Below are 26,698 nucleotides of genomic sequence, written 5' to 3'. Positions count from 1 at the left end.
ACGTGGTGGAAAGAAATGACTCCTACGAGTTGTCCTCTAACCTACATGCATACCTTATCCTGTGTCAGTGCGTTCTCACGTGTGCTTGCTTGTCTCCAGCCCCAACCCTGTGTCCCTAGGGCCTACTGTCAGAGCCTTTCCCATCTATCACAGGACCAAACCTTAGGCAATCTCCACCTTTACCCAGATTCTGGTTCCCAAGGCCATAGACTGGAACGGTCAGCTCTATCTCAGTTCCCATCAGTCTTGACCAGAGCATCACCTGAGTGCTGGGAAGCAACGATTTAAAAGCCAGAGAGCAGAGCGTCCCAGAGCAGGGAGGGGGAGGTGCGGGCGGCCTGCACATGTGAGCAGCAGATGGTCAGCAGGCCGGTCGGGAGGTTTCTATTTCAGTGACAATTCATTTTCAGTAATTATCCCTCTCTCCTTTAAAGTCACCTAAGGCAGCCCTCGTGGGCACAGCAGACCTCTTCCCAGGGCGAACTTTCAAGTTATTTGCACTTGTGGAGATGCGTGGAATTCAAAGCAGATGTGCCAAATTGAGCCTCATGCTTGCCGTTCAGCTCTGGCTTTTTTTCCACCGACCCACTGTAAATGTTTTTAAAATGGGACTGCGGTACTAGACATGTCAAACAGCCGAATTCAAGGTAGAAGGGGCTGCCAGCAGGGAAGACGGATGAAATTTAAAATCCCTTTCGACAGATTAACTAGAGACACTTTGAAGCCATAAATCATGCAGTCTAGAAGAAGCTAATAATGGATTTGAGTTTTGTTCCTATTTATTATCTCGAGGAGATAGCAGAATTTAAGGCCAATGGGGCCTGGCTGGGGACCCTCTGGGGACACTCTGCCAACTTCCCCTCCAGCAGAGGTGGACCAGGGAAGGAGCGGGACATAGACTGAACACTAATGATGTGTCTGTGAGCTTGACACAACTTGTATGTGGTATATATGGAGGCAGAATTGTGCCCATTTTATAGATGGGGACTTCAAGATGTGCTGTTCCAGGCCGTGTCACCTGGTCAACTCACTCCAAAGTCCTCTAAGAGAGTGTAGTAAAAGGGGAACCTTAGGTGACTTGAGAGCTAGAGAGCCAGAAGCAGCAAGGTCCCCGCCTGGGGCTGGACCCTAAGAGACCCATGAGTAAGCCTTTAGCTTGAAGGTGCAGTTTCCAAGGCACCACTCCCATGGCCATTCCCTGTGTTTTTGCTCCTGCCAGCCCCTGACCTGGGTCTCTGCCCAAGACAAAGATAGCATTTTGTCTGCCTCGTCCCCGGGGGCCCTCCTCAAATTAACCAGCCAGGCTGAAGACGCCAGAATGAAAGCTCTTAATGTACAGAGCACATCACTGATTCAGTCCCCCCAACTCAATGCCCACCCTGTAGTGACTCTGAAGACAGAACTAAAAGCACCAGTCCCCATGCACTGACATAACTATCAGCTCTAGGAAACAGACCAGGAACCGTGGTCAGCAGATGAACTCACGGGGCCCGGATCAAGTGGACTGTGCACTCCACCCACCGGCCACCACAGCACCTGTTACCGTCAAGGCTCCCACACTTATTATCATCCGGCAGATCAAAGCCAGTTCGGTCCACTGTGTGCTGAGTGCTACCCTCAAAGCACGATACAAAATACAGGACGGAGACAGGGTGGACTTAATGACCAAGGCTCAAATATTAGGACAAAAATCCCCAGCTCCCAGAAACAGAAGGAGCAGCCACTGGGGCAGGCTCTGAGGACAGACTCCTGGCTCTGCCCATTTTACTTCTCCACGACTCCCACCTTGCACAGGTATCACGACCTCTTAGGCAACTCTTGAGACACATTTCCAGGTCCTGCCCCAGAAAATCTTGGCTGCTCTGGGATGCCATAGCAGTTAGCCTGACACCAACCCTACCTTGCATGTGACACGCCTCAGACCCTCTAGAACTTGACTCCGTACCATCATGCACACATACATGTAAAGGTGTGTGCTATTCTTGATCATACCCTGCCATGCCTCCTGTTTCATGCTGGCCTCAACGATCTCTCTGCTTGGGAAATTCACTCCAGCATGTCCTACAGAGCTCAGATCCGATGGCCCCGACCACCCCCACCAGACATCTGCAGTTCACAGTCCCATGAATAAGCCAAGAGAGGAGTTGGACCATGCACCATTGATGGCTCTACTGGCCTGCTCCTGGACTGTTAACTCCTCAGAGTCCTTTATTCAGCCTTTCAGCCTTGCTGCCTAGCTTACTACCTGTTGACAGGGTGCATGCGTGCATGCCCGAGGAATGCGTGAAGCATGAGACCAGCTTCAGTGTGAACAGGCCTGGATCCAAAGATAGGGTGGGGCACATCAATGGGTACCTTGTTCACTCCTTCCTGCTTCAACCACACCAGCCTCCTCCCACAGCTTAAACACTGCAAGCCCTCTTTCTTTCCAGCCTACTCTGTGCAAGACAGTGAACTGGGCACACTGGGCTGTCTCCTGTCCCTGGGATCACACGTCCAGTGAGGGGCCCTGTCTGCTATCAATCTTCCCAGCACACACTGTTAAGACATTTGCTCACTGTTGGGCTGTACGTTCGAACACAGGATCCGTGAAAGCTGGGGCCTCTGGGCTATAAATAGTTGCTAACCCAGGGAATTCTTCAAAGCTGAGAACCTTCCAGAACATTCCTGCACACATGTATGAGACCACTCCATACATGCAAGTCAGGCTTTCCTTTCCCCAAGACACATACAACTGACCGCAGCACGGGCCTCTCTCTAGTGAACTTAGAGAAACCCTTTTAAAAAAACTTCATCTCACAAACTGATGAAAACTATGATATATCCATTTTCATTACGACCGTGTACATGATTGTGTGTGCACATCCATGTGCGCAAACACTTTGGGTCTTAATACCGGGTCACATTTGTCAGTATTTGTTATAGACAACAGACCCATCAGATTCTGAACCTTTCCCTTTACTCCTGGGGAGTCTCCTAAAGCCGTCCCCTGAATAGTACGTCTGGTCACGTCAGCAATGCTCACTTGGCTCTCCCACTGTCAAGCACTTCGGACACTTTCCATGTTTGGCTCTCATTAACTAACACCCGGATGAGCACCCCTGCACATAAATCACTGTCCACAGCTCCAAACGCCTCCCAGGACTACTTCCAAGGAGAGGGATTCCTGGACCAAAGTGGATGGATGTTTGCCAGGCTCCTGGAACATCGCTGTCAAGTTGCCATGGCGAGAGCATCCCTGCTGTAGCCCAGCAGAGGCTGTGAGCCCGCTGGTGACAAAGGGCGGCACAACTTCCTCTTCCTGGATGTTACAACTGGATATTAGGACTGGGGACAAATACCTGAGCCTTCTGTCTGACTGCGTTTTCTTCCATCACCTGCCTCTCCCTGGTTTTTTAGTCTGGGGATCTTTTTAGTTTATAGGTTTGTTTATAAACCCTATCACCTTTGGTCTAGAAGCAAATACCCATCTATTTATTAACTCATTCATTCATTCATTTTTGAGATGAGGTCTCACTGTGTATCCCAACTAGCCTCAAGCTTTCAATCCTTCTGCCTCAGCTTCTCAATGCTGAGATTATAGGCATGGGACGCCACACCTAGCCAAAGACCAAGTTTCACATATAAAAATGTTTACAACCCGAAGCACTTCAACAGTCTTTTAGTTACAACCCCTTCGTCAGCCATTACGTAAGCCTATCCCTCTTCCAACTAGATGTCAGCTAAGTATTCTGCTATAATCTCTCCTAATTTTTTGTGTGTCTTCATTTTTCACACTTCACTCCTTAATCCATCTGGAATGGATTTTGTGAGATGATGCTGGTGAGGATTTAACTTTATGATTCCCCCCCCCAAATAGTTAACCAATTGCCCCCATGTGTGTCGTGTTCTCCCAGATCCTGCGGCGGGGTCTCCAGCCTCTCCCCGGGCATCGTGCAGAGTAATAATGATGATCATACACATCGTATGTACGTGCCGAGGCTCGGCACAGCACTGTCCATTCATCATCTGTTCAGCACATTCTTTCCTGAGCACCTGCTACGGGCCAGGGCTTGCTCCCGGGGCTGGAAATGTAGCTGTGAATGAAATAGGTAATCATTTCTGCTCTCGCGGGGTTCATGTTCTGGGGGGACAGAACGTAAAATAGGTAAATTGCAGGTTGGAGATAGAACTCATTAGTGAAGCGCTTGCCTCATGCATGGTCTTCAGTATCATGCATGCATGCACACACACACACACACACACACACACACAGAATGATAAATAGGAAGCACAAACAGGAAAGAAATAAGGAGGCGGCGACTGAAGGGGAGGCACACTTTTACACAGGTATCAGGGAGGGCCTCACAGTAGAGGCCCATTTAGGTAATCATCTGAAGCAGGAGGAAAATTGGTGGTGTGATGTCTAGGCGCAGGTGGGGACAGGTGAGCAGACGTAACCAGCCAGTGCAAAGGCCCTGAGGCAGTGGAGGTCAAACCAATGTTCCTAGATCAGCTAGAAGTCAACGTGACTGGAGTGGAGTAAGCCAGACGGCATGGAGGAGACGGTGGGAATATAAGGGAGTGTGTGTGTGTGTGTGTGTGTGTGTGTGTGTGTGTGTGTGTGTGTGTGACAGAGACAGGCAGTCAGAGAGACAGAGAGACATAGAGAGACTGAGACACAGGGCACTGAAGGCTTTGTACAGACCTTGCTTTACCTTCACATTAGATGAAATGCAGAGTTTGGATGAATTTAACAAAAGCAACAATGGGGCAGGAGAAACAACTCGGAGGTCTAAGACACTGGCTGCTCTTCCAGAGGACCCGAGTCCCACCTAGCTCTTCACAACGATTGGTAACTCCTGTCCTAAGGGATCTGATGGCCTCTTCTGGCCTTGGGCACTGGGCACAGAAGTGATACACAGACTTAGAAAAGCACCCGCAAACATAAAAAGTTTTTTCAAAAGAAGAATCATATTGCTGGGTCTCCATATGAGGTTTGCCAAGCTCAGCACTGCTGACCTCTGAACTCTGAGGGTGAAAGGTTCTTTGTTCTAGGGAGCTGGCTCACACATTGCACCTTCAACAGCAAGCATGTTCCCACACACAGGACAAAATCTCCAACTGTCAACCAACAGAAGAAGTTGTGACAGAATCACCCTGGTGCCCATGCCAACGTGCCAAAATCGAGTGAAGCAGCCACTGTGTAGGGGCCATGGTGCCGTACGCCTGTGGTCCTAGCACTTGGGAGGATGGGGTAGAAAGAATACAGAAACGTATGAGTGAGATCCTTGGAAGTCAAAAGGATAGAAAAGCCACTGCCATTCACAGCGGAGAAATCCTGGTGGCTGAAGGGCCAGATCAAGGCTGAAAACACACCTCTGTATCCACAGCAGATGTCTGAATGCGGTGACGGTGATGGGACCACTAGGAAGGGAACGTGGGCACGTGATGTTCAGGGGTGGTGTTGGGGAGAAGTGGCCAAGGCAGAAGTGGAGCCAGGCATCCAGAAACTCAGAAGAGAGGGAAGTTTTGAGGCTCAGAGAGTGATCTGGTCCCCGGTGTCACCACTGTTTGTGGAACAACCGAAGCCAGGCCTGAGAAAGCAAGATGACAAGGAGGTCTAGGAGGAGCTCATCCATGAGGAAACAGATGGGAAGAAACCTTCACATTGTACACGGCTGTCTGTGGATCCTGTGTCCTGTGCCATCTTCTCTGATACTCTTAGCTGAGCCACCACAGTCAGCTGCAGGCCACCTCCATGGGCCTGGGCTCTGGGTGAGGCCACCAAGCAGCCTCCCCTCCCACCTACCCCAGGAAGCAAGACAAGCAAGTACTCGAAATGCAAGTTCCCAGCCCAGCCCTACAGTGGTGGAGACGAACGTTTCAAGGCCCCCATGATGTAGGGGAGAGGAGCCTGCTGCCTTGCCTCACCGCTTAGCTCTCATTCTGGCTCCTGAGACCACTTGCCAAGGACAAGAGTCCCAGAACAGTAGTGTCCCTGCTGTCAGGGCAGCTTGCATTTAGACCAGCGGGAGGAATGGGAGGATGCTGCAGACGACCGCGGTATACAGTCTGATTTGGTGTCCTTAGCACATTAGGAATAACGATAAGGTTCTATGTAGCTGAGACAGTCTGGGAAAGGGACAGAACTTGATGTGGAAAAGACGGGAATCACTAGCGTTGCCTCTGCGCATATGCAAGAAGGGTCCTCAGGAGCAAAGCTCCATTAACGTCCCAGAACTGAAATGAACAGAGCCACCAACGTAAGGAGAAATCGGAACTCCACCGGTATTGAGGAAACCAAAATAAGGTACAGAGAAATCAGAGACACGGGCAGAAGTCCGTAGCAAACCCGTCCTGCACGCTGCACAAGGGAGAGAGATCAGTGAACTAATCTCCAAGCAAAGTCCTGACAAGGTGAGTGAACGACAAGCAACTCACCAAGATCTTCACAGTAAGGAGAGAGGAGGAGCAACTGACCCCCATGGGAATGACAACAGAAGCGGGCCACAGACAAGGCGCTGTCCAGAGACCGGAGCGGGCCAGTGATTTTGAGTTACCAAATGGACCAATCTCTAAGAAAGCTTCAGTTATCAAAATCAAAGAAAAGAAAACTAGGAAACGTGAACAAGCCCATAGGCAGGGACAGATTAGATTAATGTTTAAAATGTTTCCACGGGCTGGAGAGGTGGCTCAGTGGTTAAGAGCACCGACTGCTCTTCCAGAGGTCCTGAGTTCAAATCCCAGCAACCACATGGTAGCTCACGACCATCTGTAATAAGATCTTGTACCCTCTTCTGACCTGCAGGCATATGCAGGCAGAATACTGTACATAATTAATAAATAAATCTTTTTGAAAAATGTTCCCACAAAGAAAACTCTAGGCCCAGGCGGCTTTTCTGCCTAATTACTGCCTAATAGTCAAAGAAATTTCACTCTCATGCCGCGTTCCAGAGACGAGACAAAGGAGGCGTCTCCCCGATTCACTGCCTAGTATGAGGAGAGCCCTGGTGTTAAAAGCTCAGCAATGACAGTAGGAGGAAGTCACAGCTAATTTCATTCACAAACACAGGCAAATAAACTTTAAATGAGAAATTAACAAACTAGCTAAGTGCGGCTGCTCGCACTTTTAATCTCACCACTTAGGAGGCAGATCCCTGAGTTCGAGGCCAGCCTGGTCTACGTAGAGAGTCCAGGCCAGCCAGGGCTACACAGTGAGACCCTGTCTCAAAACAAAGATACTAACAAATCTAATCTTGGAGTATGTAGCTGGGGAAAGGCATTACAGTGCGACTAGATATAGCTGAAAAATACAAAGTTGACTTGACATTACAACTTTGCTGAACACTGTTTATGACATTCGTCAATTCAGGAAAAAACATTTTTTTTTATAATCACAGACAAGACATGATAAAAATTCAAAATCTGGGCTGGAGATGGCTCAGCGGTTAAGAGCATTGGCTACTCTTCCAGAGGACCTGAGTTCCCAGCAACCACATGGTGGCTCACAACCATCTATAATGAGATCTGATGTCCTCTTCTGGCACACCGTGTACATGTTTATGAGTATACAGGCACTCATAAAATGTTATTAATTAATTAATTAATTAATTAAAGCTTAAAAGGAAATAAAGAATTCAAAATCCACTCAATTTTTAAAGGAAACAGCCAGCCTGGAAACAAGAGAACCTAATGTGACAGAAGGTATTTACAGAAGGCCAACAGGAAACGTCGCTGTCCCAGTGAGAACGTCCTCTGTGACTGGAAGGGCAATGGGAAAGTATGAGTACTCACCATGACCACTACACCGGACGCTACCCTCGAGGGGCCAGCCACGGTGGGCAGTCCCAAGATAAACAGCAAACTTAAGGACTGGCGTGTGTTTCCCCCAAAGGAACATGTGTTAAAAACCTTAATTTCTCAGCTTGGCAGTGTTGGGGGTGGAGGGAGAGGAGGCGGGAGGTGCCCAGAATAGCCTTGTCTTTCTCCAGGAAATGGGTCAACTGTCAGGAGCTCAGGCTGCCCCCATCTCTTCCTCGATTCCTTTATTTGAGGCAGGTTCTCCTACAGCCTGAACTGACCTCAACCTCACGATGCAACTGAGAATGACATTGAACTCCTGATCCTTTGGCCCCCAACTCTGGGAATGCTGGGTTCTAGTGTTTTAGGTGATGCTGGGAATCTAACCCAGAGCCTGCACACACTGAGAAAGTGGTCCACCCTGAGCTACCTGCCAGCCCCCTCCCCCACCTCTGCACATGTCCGCTCACCTTCCACCTCCTGCCCTGAGCTGAAACAGCCCAAGAATCTCCCCAGGGTGGACACCTGGTCTTGGATTTTCTGTCCACCAGGAGCTTGAGCCAAAGTACACTTTTAATTTTAAGTTACTCCGCCTTGGGTATGCTGTCATAGCAACAGAAAACCAACCGAAATAGGCTGATTCTATGGCCAGGCTTTTGACCTCAGCACACCCACCTGTCTCCAGTTCCCCACGTGCTTCCTCACTCAGCCACTCAGTAGCTAAGTGCAGGGCCTTCTGGGAGCCCACTCAGTATCCTGGCATCTTTCCCCTCTCACAGCCATCCACCTGTGATGCATTTCTAGTTCTCCTTTCCAGTAGGCAGCATTTGGGTGTGCCCAGCATCCCCATATTGGCTCCATGGGGTGGGTCAGCTTCCCTTCTGATCCTGGCCCCTCGGCATAGCAGGTCCCAGGGAGCGTCCATTAAATGAGGAGAGAAGGGATGAATGGCCCGAGAGCAAAGCAGCATGATTTCCCTGACAGGCTGGTCTCCCTCACAGGCTTACCCACTGCCCCAGCATGCTACAAGCTACTCTCTGCTGGCCCTCACTGGTGGCCACTGAGACCCAGCTGATCTCTACTGAACTGATAGGGGCCCTGGGAGCAAGACCCCTAAGTCCACAAGCAAGGGCAAGGGAGGGTCCCAGGGGAGAAGCTTCAAGCAGAGTGGGGGCTATGCAAATGAAACCATGTTATGTCCTGGGGGAGGGGAGCACAAGTGTGTTTCTGGAGGAGGATCCACATGAATCAAGAGAACGGGCTGAGAGCAGAGAGCTGCTTCTCTGGTCTCGGGGAGGCTCACTTGCTGTCCACTCTTACCTGGACCAGACTGGATTTAGGCTAAGCTCATGAATGAGTCAGATGGCATGTAAGTGATGTATGAAGTTCCCATAGGCCTTGGCTGGTGTCACTGGGTACAGCACACCCAACAGCAGATGCAGAGTGACGCCCGTCTTTGGAAGGAATAGCACTATCCCCACGTAAGCACTCCAGTTACCAAGAGACTCACTGTCAGTGACTGACAGTCAAGAGTCAACCAGGCAGGAAGAAGAGAGATTCACAGAACAGACCCACATGTGCAGGGGACAGGAACACAGAAGAAGCTGGTGGTTTTTCCAGGGCTAGAATATCTAATGTTGAGCACTGAACCCTGGGAGCCAGCAGCCAGAGTGGTAGGGAAGGAAGGAGGGAGGCAGGCAGGATCTGTCCACTGGGCGAGAAGATAGATCTGTATCTGGGGACTGTGCTAGGGACAGTGTGTGCAGGGTGGAAGCAGAGATGGCCTCTCTCTGGAATGAGGGAGTTCCCTTTTCATTTTGACGGGTAATAACCACGGTTTAACTGGTTGGTGGTGCTGGATCATAAAGGCAAAGGGGCCGGGGAGCCCTCCAGTTGGCTGTCTTGGCAGCAACTATAGGTTGAGCATCTGTAATCCTCAAATCATAAGCCTTGGAGTTGGAGAGATGGCTCAGTAGTTAAGAGTGGGTCCTGCTGGGGGTTGGGGATTTAGCTCAGTGGTAGAGCACTTGCCTAGGAAGCGCAAGGCCCTGGGTTCGGTCCCCAGCTCCGAAAAAAAGAACCAAAAAAAAAAAAAAGAGTGGGTCCTGCTCTTCCAAAGGGCCCAGATTTCATTCCCAGCACCTACACCAGCAGCCCCACAACCACCTGTAATGCTAGGGACTCCAATGTCATCTTCTTAATGAACACATGCACAGACACATGCATGGACACCAGAACCCACCCACCCCCAGCCCCTCCCCCACGCAGTGAAATCCAGCATTTCTTGACTGTCAATCAACCATTTTTAATCCCTGGCCATTTCTGATATATGACTAGAGATGCTCACGTGGTTTTGCCTATGTAGGAGTTTCCAAGCCTAAGAAGTCTGAAACGTTTGCACTCCGCATGAGGTATGGATACTGGAGTTGTATAATGGAGCGGCTACAGGAGGGAGAGTCTGAGCAAAACAGATCATCGCTATCCAAAGGGACTGGCTTCCTCCATGGTCAGACAGCCATGTCCCCCTCCACAGACAGGGTTAACCAGAGCCACTGCGGAGTCAAGGGTGCAGACCTGACCAGCTAGATAGGAACTGATACATCCTCTTTCTCTCCCTGACCTGCCTGTCACCCAGCCCTAGCAGAGCCACTGCGACAGGGTGGAGCAATGGCACAGGGCAGGGAATCCTAGGACCAAACCCAGAGGAGGGATGGTAGACAAAATGGTGGACAAGGATCAAGGAGTGAGCCCAGGAGGGAGAGACGTGAGCAGACGGAAAGGCAAGCTGAATGAGAACACGTGCTGCTGGGACACCAGTCATTCCAAACTTCCATGCCCTCGGCAGGCCTGGCTGTATCCACGCCAGGGCAGAGGCAGGCAGGGCTCCTAAGACCTTCCAGCTCTGCAGAGGTGGACAAGGCTAAGGTTGAAAGGCAGGATCTGCCACTGTGTGGCCAGATCCCCAGTTTCTTTGAACCCTGGTTTCCTCAGCTATAACATGGGGTCTCATCACCTGCCCCACAAGATTAATCTGGAGATTAAACTGCACCAGAGGACACAGAGACGCTGAAAGTCACTAGTCGCTAGGGCTGATGGAGCCCTGGGAAGGCAGGGGAGGGTGTTCAGAGAGACCATGGAGCGCCAAGCCCTTGAAAGCCTGGTATGACCTCTCGTAGTTGTGAGTCTGACTGCATCATACCAGGCTGCCAGCTCTCATATTCATTTGTGCCTTGGTCCCCAAGGGCTTGCCTCTTCCCTGGGAGGCTGTGCTCAACCATGCTTGGAGAAGGCCTGTCCATCTCCTTGGTGCTGGCAGGAGGCACCCCATAAATCAATCACTAAATTCCAGGCAGATGCACACGTTGTTTTGGTTGGAAACCCTGATCCTCTCTGTGGCTGTGGTGCGACCCGACTCAGGTGATTCAGTGGGACAGAGGCCTGGAGCTGGTTCCACTAGAGGGTGACGATAATATTTTCTTTCCTGTCTTACCTTGGAGACAGGGTGGGAATTTTTCCAGCCTTCTATATGGGGCCAACGCAAATGCAGGTTTACTCAGTGAATATTTATAGACCCCAGGGATCTAGTAACATGGACTTCAGAGGTCCCCCCCGGGGGAGGGGGGCTCACAGTACACAGTACTCTCCCCAGAACCCCACTGGCCTCACAGCCAGACCATGGAGGAGGCAAGAGACTATATACATAGCAAAAGATTGTGACTTAGCTACCTTTGGCTCTGGGTTCAAATCTCAAGCCTGATACTTTACCAAACCTCAGCTGATGTTTCTGCAAACCCGGGGAAGAAACCAAAAATTTAGGAAGTCCTGATGTCAGATTTAAACTACTATCTATGAGATGTTCAGGACTCAGCACATTTTAATCATCTGGAAGATTACTGATATCAATGTAATGTTATGAGTGCTTAGAGAAGGGACACAGCTAACCGATGTCCCAAAGCAGTGAGAATTCAGGTGCCTTGAGAAGCAAGAGGTCAGAATTGAGATTGGGGCCAAGTATCAGCCCTCAGGCTTCCTGAAGATGACCCAGTAAGAATGAGGATGTCCAAGTATGGGGTAGGACAGAGCAGTGATGTCAGCGCTTTGGTAGTGCTAAAGGACCTCTAAGCCTGGGAGGCTGGTCCTCTACATCGGTTTGATGGATGCTCCTATCCTGCCCCTCCCTGGGTCTCAGGCTGCTTGGTTCGTTTCTTTCTTTCTCTCCTTCCCATTTCCCTCCTTTGCATTTTACTCTGCGGCTCAGGATGGCTTCAAACACATGACAACGCTTCCCTGAGAACTAGCTTCAAGGGCACCACACACAGCTTAGGTCTCTGCTTGTCATTACAGACCCAGGGGTGGGTGGCAGGCTTTCTGGGGTCCCCAGCTTTCTTCTGGACAGAGTCTAGATCTAAACTTGCTAGCACGTGAGTGTCTGGAATCCTACAGTGACACAGCCATTCACCAAGCATGTGCTCTGTATAAAAAACACTGAGCATTTGACTTAAACAGTCTCCTTACCCCTCCGCACGCCCCCAGAAGGTGTCCTGTCACTGTGCCATTGTGTAAAGAAGAGAATTAAGTAACACCGTTGTCAAGGTAGAACCAGGATTTGAAACCAGGCTGACGCTACCCTGCTGTCCCTCTCATACCTACGCATACACCCGCATCACATGCATGGTCCTGCCTGTGCTCAGGCAGCTCCCAGAGACTGAGCTCAGCTGACTAACGGCATGAGGAGAGGAGGCAAAGGCAGGGCAGAGGGGTGAGCTCAGCAGGGCTTCACTGAGAAGGCGAGAGGATGTGCTTGTGAATGCTGTCGCTTTGTCCTAGGTTCAAATCCCAAGCCTGACATTTCTGCTGAGTATCCACTGACACCTCTACACACGAGCTCTACCCCTTTGTCCTTAGAGGGGTCCCTAGATGCTAGTTTGTCTGCTGGCAGCCTCTAGGTAGCCAGTTACTTGGCTCTCCGCCCCAGCCCAAATGCCTACCCTCCCCAGCTGAACACTTGTGACTCTTAGGAAAGGTTTTTACCTTTGTGAGCCTGTCTGCTCATTTGTGACATGGAGCATGAACCCTCCACCTCAGAGTTGTCCAGAGGACACAGTGCCTGCTCCAGGAGCTCATGGGATATCAAGATACCATATGTTATACATGCTGTGGTAAGATGTGAAGAACATACATCTTGGGCTAGCCTCTGACCACCTTACACCATAACCTGGCTTGGGCTAGCCTCTGACCTTAGCTTTCTCATTCACTCTGCCAAAATGCCCTTCTCCACCCCTTTCCTTAGCAAACTCTTTCTCACCCATCAGAAGCCGATCCAATGGCCACCTGTCACAGCTTCTTCTGACTACTACAAATGGCCGGTACCTTCTCTGTTCCTATAGCACATGGTTCACCCTACAGCTATTGCCCTCTCCCTACAGACTCCGGGCTGCTTGGGGCTGATGTTAAGACAGTTTGCCTTGGGACCCTCAGAACCAGGTCTGGCTCAGAGCAGATGTTCAGGGGACATTCACAGCAACAATGGGTGACATAGGCGTGGATGGCCCTAAGGCCCTCTTTGTTCTCCAGGGCACCCTGCCATCCGCTTCCCTTCTCTTTCCTATGGCAGGGCATCTGCTCCAACACACATTCTGGGCGAGCCCAAGGCACAGAGAAGTGAAGCAGAGAGTGTCCGCATGGCTTCCCCACCAGCCACCGTTCCAGAGGAGGCAAGGCTCAGGCATGTACCGGGAGGGTGGGGTCTGTCACAGTCACATACCCACCTGCTCAGCCATCATTGTAGAGCCAGGCCAGGGTACCAAAGCTGACTGTTCAAAGAGATAAAAGGCCGGGAAACAAGAGAATACAAGGGAGGGATGGGAAAAGAGGAGAAGGAAAAAATAATTTTTGAAAAAAAAAGGGGTTCTTTTGGTGTTTGTTTTCAAAGCCACTGACGAAAACCAGATTTGAAGTTTGGGGTAAAAAGGGATTTGGGCCTTTCAAATTCCACTCTCCACTAATTGACTGCAGTTTCTCTTGAAAGAGCCCTCAGCTCTTCAGAACAATCAGCAGCCCAGCTGGGCCTCTGCAGCCAGCAGCAGCCTGGCTCCAGAGGGTCGCCCTTGCTATGTGAGTACCAAGTGACACAGGCCGTTGGACAGATGGAGGGACAGGCAGGGGTGAAGGACTCTCAAAAGGCACACTTGGAGCCACATGGGAAGGCCAGGTCAGGAGTCACATCTAGGCTGCCTGCCTGCCTCCCAGTGCTTGCTCTGTCCTTGGCTGCCTGCCCCTCACGGTGCTTGTGGCTTTCCAGGACAGTAGTGAGCCACGATGGATTCAACAGGAGGCTGTAGTGTAGGTTTTCTGTTAGCAACATACGAGGGTAGGTATGTTGCTCTTCCCACATTGTAGCATACTGACGGCATCTCCACCTCTCCTCCAGCCAAGTCAAAAGTACCCCCAGCTCAGGCCCTGCTAATCCTTCCTTACACAGTGTGCACCATTTTGTAACAGCTTTCTTTGTAGCAATTCAGAAGCAAACATTCCTGTTCCCTCTCCACATAGGGAGAAGCTTAGATCCAAAGGCCCTCAGCTCCCACAACCCAGTGCTGGGACAATCCAAGGACTTGTCATGGGCAGTTCAGACTGTCTCATGTCAACTCCCGACCCTCAGCCCAGGCAGCTGAGGAATGAGGCAAAGCCACTTGCCTACTCAGGGGTCCAGTCCTAGCTGTGAGTGGCCCTTCCCAGGCCCCACCCACCCACCATGTTAAAAAGTAGTCCTGGGAAAAGCTAGCTGTCCCTCCCCAAGTAGCCAATGCTATTTTTCTCAGCAGAGGCTGGCTCCTTCTCTTTTCAGTGCCCACACCTAGCCCCGGAGGTGGCCTCCACTGCTGCCCTGGAGTGTGCTCTCCCCGTTCCTGGCCCAGCCTCTCTTCCTTCTACCCTGTAGACAACGGCTCCTGTGCATGAGCTGCCTCAGTGAACGGATGGTTTTCTCAATGCAGAATCTCAGTGCCCGCTGGGAGAGCCCTGAGGTCCTGCAATGTTCAGACAGCAGGGGAGTTGGAGGTATAGGGAGGACCAGGGTGTCCAACTGGGTGATCCTTCTCTAGTTCTTGGGCTCCTCATTGAGAAGACAAGGTTGGACACTGTCTTTTCAGACATTTGTGGACAGGGTCTTCTGGCCCCTTGGGGATGGCGTTGTCATAGTGACCCTTGAAGATGAGGGCTGAGGTGATTATGAAGCCCCAGAGAGGCGGGGCCTTGGTAGCAGAGGGCTAACAGCATCCTTGGCACATCTTTTTGACACAGTGCTCTTCTTGAGCTTCTGGGAAGGAAGAGCTGGGTCTCAGAAGGTGCGAGGGAGTGACCAGTGTAAGCTCTGGATGAGGAACTGTCGCCAACCCCTCCCTCAACTCCTGCCCTGAGGAGGGCCCATATAGTGTGAGGCACATGGCCTGGGCTATCACTGGAAGCAGCTCCATCCCAGGACCTGCGCCTCCCATGCCATCTTTCCTGGGTGAATCCCTGTCAGGGTGTCTCGTCACTGCTATCCCAACCATCAGGCACTGCCGGGCACAGGGAGATAAAGACAGCTAGTCAGAGCCAGTGAGCCAGAGACCCTGTACTCACCTCAAGATCCCCCAAGCAGTACGGTGGCCTGCTTTTGTTCCCCATTACAGGACTGGTGGCCCCTGGCTCAACCGGCCGAAGGCAGTCATCAGCATGATCCTATTGCCACCATAATTACAAACACCAGCAGCACAGCTGCCCAGAGCTAAGCTGCCGTGCTTGGATGGAGGGTAGGTAGCACGGATGGCTGCACAGATCACCTCTCCAGTACCACTGAGGACCACCGGATGGAGCACAGCATACGGGTGTCTGTCACCATCACTGCCTCTCCTGTCACTTGCCCAGGCCCTTGTCGAGGCAAATCTACTGTGGGAACTGATAAATTCCCATCCACCCTTTCCCCATCCTGTGTAATTAACACCTCACCCAGGAAGGTCAAAAGCACGCCACAAAGGAACGCCCTCCTTCCTCCATATTGGACTTGCCTCTCCAACCTCTCATGAGCCGAGCACTATCCCCTCTCAGTGCTCATATGCCTGTTCCTCTGCCTGGCACACCATTCTGCAGCTTCCCCTCCTCTGAGTTCCTTGTCCCTCTTGGGTCAGCTCCCCCCGGAAACCCTCCCTGACTGTCTACCAGCCTGCCTGGTCTGCAGGTCTTGCCACCATCATTTTGGCACACCTGTGACTTACCCCACCCTGGAAACGCTCTGTTACCTGTGTTGGGCACAGGCCCCATCCCTAGCAGGCAGAGAAGGTGTAAAGAATGTTATCATTTAACAGCCACAGTGCTGCCAATCAGCGCTCACAGACACATCTGAATGTCCTGCCTTGCAGTCTCTGGGGACCAGACACATGAAACCACTATGTTCTACTGTGACCAAAAGCAGAGGGCTTCATATGGAAGGAATCAAGAAGGCCGAGGAACCGAGACTTCATTATCCCGGCCATAAACCTGATTTACACTCGGGTTTCTTCTTCCCAGTTCTGTGAAGTTTCAACCTTACCCCAGCAAGTCTTAGGGGCAAGCCTTCAGAATAACAGGAAACAGCCCATTAGAACTAGGGTAGGGCCTTGTCCCAAATGCCCTCGTAACCCTGGAGCTCTACCTTAAGTTAAGGCTGCAGGGGTACCAGCTGGGACAGGGTACTGGTTCAGACTCTGTCACACATAGGTGTATGGAGCTGACAAGTTAATTCTGTCAAGGCCTCAGGCTCCTTGAGTCCATGACAACCACTGGGAAGAAGGAGATGACACATGGTGAGCTCCAGGGTCTGTCCACCCTCAGTGGCCAGATGAATGAGACATCGCACACACACACACACACACACACACACACACACACACACACACACACACACACACATGAGCTAGTAGGACCTCAGATCTGTCCGTTGCCACATCACATATGAGGACCAAGAGGTTTGGGAAGGAAGGCTCAGCTGCTTCTAACTCAATGATCTGGGAGCCCAGCCTTGGGGTCCAGATGCTAGCCAGGAATTTCTGCACAATCCCAAGCTAGCTAGTGTTGAAAAGAAAGGACAAAGTCCAGGGGAGACACCCGGGATCCTCCTTAGGGCTAACTGACAAACAGAGAAAGGTGCCTTTACCAGATCCTGCTAGCCGCTGAGGGCAGCAGGCGCACGGAGGTAAACTCCAGCATTACCACATGCCCTGGGCTATCCTTTTTAATTTCTTATTTTTCTTTCAGCTAAGACTTCAGAGGAACTTGTGAGCCAGCAGCCAGGGGCACCTAGCCATTCTGACTCATTTTTTTTAGGCAACTTTGAGAAAATGTAGCATGTTCTGATACTGAATTGAAGATGCCCAGAAGCATTCCTCCCAGCCATCTTCCCCTTTTAAGCACATGTGACATTACTGTAAGCTAGGTAATGTGTAACTCTTTCCTTCTTGACCTATGTCATTACATTGAGCATGCTCAGAAACACACCTGCCCCTAAAGTGCTCTCGGGTATAAATGTGCATAGTAGATACTATGACTGAAACCCCACGTTCCCTTCCTGCAGAAAGAGGCTGCTTTGGAAACCGCCAGCCTGCTCTCTCTGATAAATGTCTCTCTATGCTCCCATTTCCTGGTTGTATGTGCTAGCTTTACATTCGCCAAGAGGATAACTGTTAGCTTACCTACCTCCTTTTCCCTCTATTGCTACCCCATTCATGGCTCCCTCCCATAGAGTACACACACACACACACACACACACACACACACACACACACACACACACACTCTCTCTCTCTCTCAGCCTCTGCCCAGATGCCACTGCCCACAGAGCCCATGATGACCCAGGAAGAATCGTCCCCTCACCATCACCATCCTCTCATCTGCTCTGTGCTTTGTGTCTGTTTCCAGACAAGTTCTCACCATGTAAGCCAGACTGAACTTAAGCTCACTGGGCCAGGCAGGCTAACCTCAAGCACACTCAATCTTTTGGCCTCAGAGTTAGAATTACAAGTGTGTGTCACCACACCCAACTATCCTGCCCGACGCTTGCTTCTCATCACCACTTATCACACAAGCAGGCACAATCTTGCTGAAGAAATTAGTAAATCAGCATTCTTAAGCTTTTGTTACATGCCAGAAGCTGCCATCGATGTCTGGGAGACGACACTAGATTGAACAGACAGAAATCCCTGCTCTCCTCAAACATCCTTCCAGCAGGGAAGCACTAAGAACAAGTAGTCAAACAGGTGAGGAAGAGGAGAGGGAGGCACATGATGACTCCAGGCCTTAGAGTCACACTCGGGCCACGGAAGACACAAGGCTCCTGCTCTAAGTGACACGGGCAGTTCGCAATAGCAAGTATAAACAGCAGAGGAACGACACGTCAGACCTGCGTAAAGTCACCTGAGGGCTAACAGAAACTGCCTGGCTTACTTGTTGGTCCATGGTTTGTCTCTCCCACAGGAACACGGAGTCCAGGTAACACACAGTTCATCGCAGAGCTGTTCTTGGGGCATAGAATAGGCTGCACTCAAGTAAGAGCTCCGTAAATGCCAGCGATTGACTGAGCAACAAAAGTCCCGGCCACAGTGGTTTCTTTCTGTGCCCGTGGCTTACACATCACACAAACACCAAGGTGTCCCCAGGCATGCTACCTGCCAGGAACCCGTAAGTACTACCCGTCTCCCATCCCTGCTCTCTTCCTACTGCATTGTGACCAAGTGACACATACCATATTTGTCCACCTTTCTGTCTCCACCCACCAGACAACAGGGTCCTACAAGACAGTGAACTAATATCCAGATGCATACAAGTCAGAGCTCCAAGTCCCAGGCTGGAGTGGAAGGACCGCACCATTCATGCTACAGTACCATGTTAAGCCGCTTCGAGGTGACCCTACAGAGTACTGCTGTCATCTCCACGGCTCTCAGAGGAGAAATCAGGGCTCAGAGAAACTAAGTAACCTCAACAAAGGGGTAATTGAACTGGGATTTACCTTGAGTCTACTTGGCTCCTTCTAAGTCATTTTCAATCAAAGCATTAATGAATGGGGCGAAGTGGACGCCAGGCGAGCATTGCAGGGAGGCTAGCACGTGCACAGGCTGTTGGGTGGGCCTTCTGGCTAGCACTTGTACAGCAAGGATGTGGGAGATCCTGCCAAACTTAGCCACTCTGGAAGCTTGGAGCACTGAGAAACACGGGTGAAAGTGCACTGTGTGTGGCCTTTTTTTTTCTTTTTTTAACCTGTTCTATTTTATCCCCAGAACATTCTCCCCTCTGACCACATCTATTTTGCTCATTGTCCCTGTCTATGGTTGGTGACTTCTTATGTCTTGGGCACAGCATTCTACAAGGGACTTCCATGGGCTTACGTGCCATCTCCCGGACATCAGCACAGCTAGGTTCTCAAGGATGCTTGCTTGTTTACTGAGGGAAACCGCCTGGTAATTTAAGTGCTGATTAAAATAGATACGCCTGATAGTACCACAAGTAAGAGAACTTTGAGGGCAAGAGAACCTTCGGCACACTGTCCATCACTCTAGGCAGAAGCTAGGGTGCTCAGGCCCCTTAGGAAGAGTCAACTCTTCAGCCACCACCAGCAGCAGGTTATAAAAGAAGGGCTGGCAGACTACAGAAACCAGAAGACCTTGCAATGCCCCCCTCCCCCATAGAGACGGTTTCTAAGTCTTTACCTAGGGAACACACCCATGAAGCAGAAGACTCCCGCAGTCCTCAAGAACTGACAACAGTATAAAAGGATCCTCAAACCTCAAGCCTAAGTGCCCTAGAGACACACAGCAGTACCACATGACAGCACAGAGAGACAGGGACCACAACCCAAGTAAGAATCCATCAGCCAGAGTAGAGGACAGCCAAAGGGCTGTCCCACTGTGGTGAACATGAATGCTCAGAGTCACCTGCTACGTGCAGTGACACTGTGAGTGCCCCTTGCTCGAACGCTTCCTCACTCCATCCTTCTGCGACTGGGAGACAAAACGGTACCACCACTTTAGAAAACTAAAAAAACGAATCTGTAGTTCTAGGACGAATCCACTCAGGCCCGTGTTTCTCTAAAGTAGGGCAGCATGAATGGGGCTCACCGGGGCCACTGTAATAGTCCATGTGGTTTCAATATTCATCAGAGGACACACTGGTCTGCACACCCTCGAATGTGTGATTTATCTCCGCAAGAAGCATAATCTAAACAGAGAAATGGGAACAGAATTTAGTAAAACGATCACCTCCAAATAGAGGCAAGGAGACTGGATACAGGAGAGCTGGCAGTCAGGTGCGAGCTGTTAATGTCTGACGTCATGGTTTGAGGTAGTTCATTACGTTTCGATGGGAAGGGCGGGGTGGAGACACAGAGACAGACAATCGGGCACATTAATGAACCAAAGAAAACCAGGACACAAGCTGATAATGGTGCTCAAACTCTATGCATTCTCTATTAGAGACACAAATAAAAAGGCTGTGGACGTGGCTCAGTGATTTAAGACTGGTTGCTCTGCCAGAGAGCAGCACCCACATGCCGGCTCCCAGCTATCCGTAACTGCAGTCCCGGGGATCTGATACCCTCTTCTGACCTCTGTGAGCATGAGGCTCGCACATGGCATACATACATGCGGACAAAACGCTCACACACATAAAATAAATCTTTAAAATAAACCATACATACATAAAGGCCCACACACCCAGAAGAGATGAATGGACACAGAATGGCACCACCCACCCAACAGGGCCCTGAGACAACCAATCAGTATAACGTCCCATCAACACTAGGATAAAAATTATTTTCCTGATTGACCCAGCAGAGGAAGGGACAGGTGGACTAACAGAGGGGTGGAGCAAGCTGTGCCCTGACCCCAGAGCCAGGTCCCTTGCTGCCATTCCCTCCCTCCAAGGCTTATGCTCCATGGGCTAGCATGAGCTTGGCTACCAAGCCGCCATGAAGTCCCTGTAGCCACTCTCTCCTAGGCAGCAAGCACTGGATGTTGGGACGAATGAACTAACAATCTCCTTCTAACCCTGTGGTGTTTCTAAAATGTTACTCCATTTTTTTTCCCCTCATAGACTGAAAAGGCCAGCGTCTGTGTCATTTAACAGCTCGGCTCTGGGCTGGATCTGTCACCACGACAGTAAAAAATAAAAAATTAAAACAAAAAAAGAGTTAAGAGCATCGTGTGCTTATAATAAGTAGTTTGCACAAAATTCTTCATTCCACACAAGGGCAGCGCAATGCCTTTAATGTGTGTATTGTTTGTGGAGAGCCCATAACTGAGCTTGTTATTGGGCAGAATGTGGAAGTCGTTTTCTACTATTAAATAAGGAAAACAAGGTTCTCATTTTAAAATTAATTCAATGAAAACTATTAAGCAGTTGGCCGTGAACGCCTCAGTATTTTTTACCCAAACTGATACTAATAAGGTCCCCGCTCCCACCCCTGCCTAAGCAGAAACACAAAATTAACCACATAATTTCCAAGAACAATTGCTAGTTCCCTTCCTTAAATGAAATAGGAGGACTCTGCAGGCCCAGTGGATCTCAAGTTCCAAATCCCTGAACTGTCTCAGGGTGGGCCTGGGACAGGCTGGCTCCTGTGGACCAGTGGGCTGGGTGCTATCACCCAATCTGTTCAAAGTCAGTCAACAATTGGGGACAGTAGGCCCTGGGCTCCACCTGAGTACTAAGGCCTGGGGAGGACTCGGGGCAAACGAAGCAAGGGCACAGTGATCTTGGTTTCTGTGAGTCCATCCTAGCCCTGCAAACAGTGAGGCTGCCAAGTGCCTGGCCTTATCCGTGCCAGCTCTGTGCTGGGGATGGCAGATGAGAGCTGGGTGCTGTGTGCCCAGGGCTGGGGACAAGTGGGCTTGAGTCTGAAGTAGGCTGGGGTCAAGTCCCCTTCTCCTTGCCTGAAAACGTATCCTCAACCACTAGGATGAGAGCAGCAATGACAACAGAGAGGACACTGGCAAGGCCTGCTCTAAAAGGCCCAAACCTTAACCTAGGCTGGATGGAGTATGTGTCTCAGTCCCCAGGCCCTGTGACCACAAATCCCCCTGACAAGGTCAGACTCATTTGAGTCCTCAGGGCCCAGCCAGACAAAGACGGATCAAGTGAGCAAGAAGTAAGTCTCCAGTGATACATGTGTCCCGGGGTTTCTTGATTCCGACACAAGCCTCCTAGGTTACCCCCCTTAAAACTGGGCTCCAAAGTGACAAAGAGGGACTTTGTGTCCAGAAATGACACAAAGACCACTTAAAGCTACCAAAAGGACCACCCCAAACCACTTTCTGGACACACAGTACATACAGGCTACTAAGCAATAACACTGAGCTGCCAGTAGGCACAAAACAGCAGCTCCCACTCCCACCCCCTAGAGGACCATGGACAGTGGGGAAGAGGAAGGGCAGCCTATGGCAGCTCACCAGGTCTCTCCCTCCATGGCTGGCACACCTGCTGTGGCAATGTCCTGGGGCCAGAGAGGTAAGCCAGGCTAGAGGCTAGACTGCAGGTCATGGAGGACCAGAGCATCTCTCCGCCAGCGGCGGCAGGTGGGGAGCAAAGATGAAGGAGAGAAGTGCCCTGGGAGGGGAGTACAGCGGATGCTTGACTGAGAGAAGGCAGATACACTTGACCTCTGAATGAGGACAAATGAGTGTAAAGATTCAGACCTCGAGGTTTTGGCTCTCCCTCCTCCTGCAGAGGGAGTATGCTATTCCTAGTCCCCCACAGACTCACTCCTCCGCCCATTCTTCCTGTGACACCCCCAGCAGAGGTGCTGGCAAAGGAACAAGATGGCAGCTTGAAGACCCCTAGCCCCGTCTCCCTGGGGTCCATCTCCACTGTGTCTTTTGGTGTCGTTCCACAGGAGAAAGTTAGAAGACTTTCACGGCCTCCTTCTGTTGACACCTGTCATCCTTCTCTATCTCCACTCCTCCTTCCTCTCCCTCCCTTCCCCCGCCCCCCCTGACTGACAGCTTCCTTTGTGGCTGCCTCCGCTTCCACCAGCACAGGTGTGCCTGCAGATGTTCTACCCAGGGAGATGCTGCAGTAACTGGTGAGACCATCAGGGTGAGACAGACATCCTCGATGACAAGGAGGTGTGGCCTCTAGCCAGCTGTGACCAGGTCACCGATGGTGCGCAGAGGCTGGTGTTCCAGTGCCATTCTCCAACGACCAACCTATGTGTTAGCTCATCCTCTGGCTCACCCTGGCCCAACCCTCTTGGCTGCCGGCAGGGGGCTAAGAGGATAGAGGGATCCCATGTTAGAGGTCCTTGCCTGGGTCAGGTCCTCAGACATAGGGGTGTTGGGACCACCAGTCTTCATTTCCACTAAAGGGCTCCTACCCAAAGTCCTCTGCCGTGCTAGGGGGCAGACACAGATGGCTCAGTGAGGGGTAGGTTAAACTCCATCTGGCTTGACTATGAGATCAAGAACCTCAGAGAGGGAACACTGTTGCTCTCCTGCCACAGTAAGCTCAGCACTTCACGGTCGCCAAGGTCCCTACTCACCTATGCATCCATTCATTGTGCTTCTCATGCCCAGCACGGCTTTAGGCACTGGAGACAGAGCAGTGGCCAAAAAAGTCTCCACCCAGGAGTGAGCTGAGGAGAGGGCCAAGCTGCGGCTAGGACATGCTCAGCTCTGTTCAGAACCCATTAAATCTGAGAATGCTATCCCCCGCCCCCTTTCTCTGGAAGGCACAAGGGAGCCCTAAATAATCTTGAGCCACTCAGGATCAGGAGAGCACCAACAGCTACCGAGGTGAGGCAGAACCCAGAAGGGGGCTAGAGAATATGGTGTCGATGAAACACCACAAAGCTGCATCCATGAGGAGGAAGTAAGCACACTCAAAGGCAGTAAAGATCAGACACTAATGCAGTGGCCATGGTGACGTGGTAGCTTTCGCTGTCTCTGGGGGAGCAGTGGAGGCATAGCTGAGGACTTGAAAGCCAAGAGTGGCTCAGAAGAAGGGGGACTGGGGAATGGAAGAAAAGCACCGACTGATTCTTCCAAGACAGTCTGCTTAGAAGGGGATGGCAGGACAGCAAGGCTTGGGGGAAGGGAGGGACTTTTACTATGATAAAAACAAGCCTGCTTCTCTGGAGGCAGGGGTGATGCTGATGATACAGGAGCAGGTGACTGAGGAACTCTGCCCTCCAGCAGGTGAGGGCTCCTGTGCACAGGCCCACAGGACACTCATACCTGGAGGCCATGTGGTTAGGGACTTGTCCTCATTCTTCTGCTGAGAAAACTGAGAGCAAGAAGGCCACCTAAACTCTAAGATCAGTCTCCCACAAGTTCCCTTCCTCATTTGTCACTCAGTCTTTACTTCCTCTTTTCATGGGGAGAGGGGCAAGAGTCTGTCCCCAAAGCCTGTGCACTCAAGAGTGACAGTCATCACTCTGGACAGCCATCCCCACACCTTAGATCCCTCAGGAGAAAATGTCTCCCTTAGAGACTTAACTCCTCTCATTTACTAGTTCAACCCCTGGTGATGAGAGAAGGCCCAGCTCTGTGTGACCTTAGACAAGTCCCTTTGTTCCCTAGTGCCCCAGTGTCTCCCATGGGTAGGCAGGCAGCCTCAGGTGGCCTGGTAACATCTCCCAATATCAGCTTCCTCATCCATTCAATGGCAGATAAGAGAACACCTGTCTGTGAAAGTGAGTGGAAGGGCAAATAAATTAGGATCACATGCAGCACTCAGCGGCACCTGGTGACAGGCTCGTCACTGGCGATATGAGAACAGAGGGAGAGGTTCCCCCCCATCCTGCCATGGGATGGCCGTGATCTTCCCAGCAATCACTGGCCCTCACAGACAAGACCCACTCTCTCTTCTGCGTCCTCTTATTTCCTATGCCCAAGTGGAAGACCGGGCACACAGCAGGCAGGAGATCAACTTCAGCTACAAGGAAGACCTACCAGCTAGGGAGGCCCAGCTGCACGCTGCAGGCCACTCGAGCTGTATAAGTAACTAAGGCCCCTGAAAGACCCTGAGGCACTGAGAAACAACGTGACTTCTCTATAGCCACACAGACCTGGACTGTCTCCCATCACCAGGGGTTGAACTAGAACAGCCTGGATCTGGACACTAGGGTCCAGAACTGTCTCACCCCAACTGTCTTCCTACAGAGGAAGGGCACAGAGCCAAGGAATGAGTACACCCAACACAACTGGCCGCAACCCTGAAGGAAGCAGTTGGGTGCAGGAGGGGTAGAGAGCTGACCTGGCTGGCTGCCCTGCAGGGGAGCACATCTCATCCCAAGGCCCAGGGGCAACTCTCGCCCGCTCTCATGACCACTGCAGGTCGGCCGGTGAGGCTTCATGAACAGCTTTTTGAAATGTCACCAAGAACAAAGCTCCCTTTTCTGCAGGCTCTGAGTATTTACAAGCAAGCACAAATCTGTGAGAAAATTCAATTGAACGCAGATGGCAGGAAATTCCTCTAAAATGACAGTGGCCAAATGCAAACCACAAGACATGAAAATAACCCAACATGCTAGACGTGAAGAACCTATCTTATAGACTTCTCCTCGTGCGATTTGCAATCTGTGATGGATTACCGGGAAGACAGACTGCAGATTTATTGGACTTCTGTAGAACACGGATTCCATTTGCAACAATTAAACCATCCTCGGTGAAGAACGGGGTCGGAGGGGCGAGCGGGAGACGGTGAAGTGACGGCATGTGGTGTGAGTCTGATAAGGGCTGGGGTCAGAACTCCAGAGCCAGTGCTGGCCCAGCTCAGGTACAGGCTGGCTGCTGAGGGGGGCGGGGGCGAACAGGGCAATCCAGCTCAGCTGACTGACACCCAAGCACATGGTGCCAAAGGCCCGGCTCTGTGTGGAGGGACCAGGGGAACGGCACACAGGCAGAATTCCACAGGGGCAAGTATAACCAACTCCACTGGTGCTCTGGACAGCACTGTGTCACTGGACAGGCCCTAACGATGGCTGTGGTCTGAGAGGTGGCATGAGGTACCATGGGCAAAGACAATGGTGTGGCCAGTCCCCACACCGTAACAAAGCAGCTATCAGCAACAGACCATACCGTCTCTGCCTGTTGAGCTCTGGCTCCTTTTCAGGTTTATTACAGATAGCACTAGGCCTAGGCTGGGCTTAGAGCACACAGCCACACTGCCCTTGGCTAAACAGAACCTGTGCTGTGTGCTGGTAGCTGGATTACCAATGACACACCTAGGCACCCGCAAATGTGCTTGGACCCTGTAGGACCCTGGTCCACCAAGCAGACAGTGTCCCAGGTGTGTGTGGGTGGAGCATAGTTGACGTCAGTGTTGACAGATTAGATATCCCAAACTGTGCAATGAGTTAAGTGTCTTCCTCACATAGCTAGGCTCCAGTCCCTGTAACATGCCCTATACTACTCCTGGCCTTGGAGGGGCACAAATGTCTCCAAGAAAAGTCAAGGGGTGGGGTAAAAAAGCCATCTGTGTGGTATTCTTCCTCTGAAGGCTGTGGCTGGAAAACAAACAAACAAACAAACAAGCAGCAGCAAAAAACCACCATGAGCAGATATTCCCTGGCCACAAGTCTGATGTTATGGGGCTCACCCCCCTTCTTAGCCTCCTAGAAACCTGACCTCCCTGCTGGATATCACACAGTACAACATGCACAGCAGGAAGAGCCTAATGGGTAGCCTTCCTGCCACCACTATGTGCCAACATATGATGGACCAATCTGTCCTGTACCCTCAACCAGAACACCTGAGAGCTGAACCTCACAGCCAAAGGATTGCCTGAGGAGCCTGGCCCCAAATCCCTGGCCCATAAACTGGTGGGACACATTGAAACTTTTGGGCCCCCTGGGGTTCTTCCGAGGGGGGTCGGTTTGTTAGGTAGCCTGTGCATCTTTGCCCCGTCCCCATTC

The 26,698-nt window shown here is 51.1% G+C and overlaps 1 protein-coding gene and 2 long non-coding RNA genes across 4 annotated transcripts in view; 2 read left to right on the top strand and 1 right to left on the bottom strand.

Annotated features, from left to right (window-relative positions):
* Glis1 (GLIS family zinc finger 1) overlaps positions 1–26,698 on the bottom strand; it is a 189,996-nt gene that overhangs the window by 96,770 nt on the left and 66,528 nt on the right. The window lies entirely within an intron of this gene.
* Positions 12,887–13,511, top strand: LOC120102948 (uncharacterized). The gene is made up of 3 exons (XR_005504932.2): positions 12,887–12,941; positions 13,095–13,266; positions 13,397–13,511. It is a non-coding gene; the product is annotated as an uncharacterized LOC120102948 (long non-coding RNA).
* Positions 18,274–19,018, top strand: LOC102551042 (uncharacterized). Its single transcript, XR_592676.3, has 2 exons — positions 18,274–18,474; positions 18,573–19,018. It is a non-coding gene; the product is annotated as an uncharacterized LOC102551042 (long non-coding RNA).

Source organism: Rattus norvegicus, chromosome 5 (genome assembly GCF_036323735.1).
Source record: "Rattus norvegicus strain BN/NHsdMcwi chromosome 5, GRCr8, whole genome shotgun sequence".
Lineage (NCBI taxonomy): Eukaryota > Metazoa > Chordata > Mammalia > Rodentia > Muridae > Rattus > Rattus norvegicus.
The sequence above is the reverse complement of the archived record's forward strand: the minus strand, read 5'-3'. Positions and strand labels throughout refer to the sequence as shown.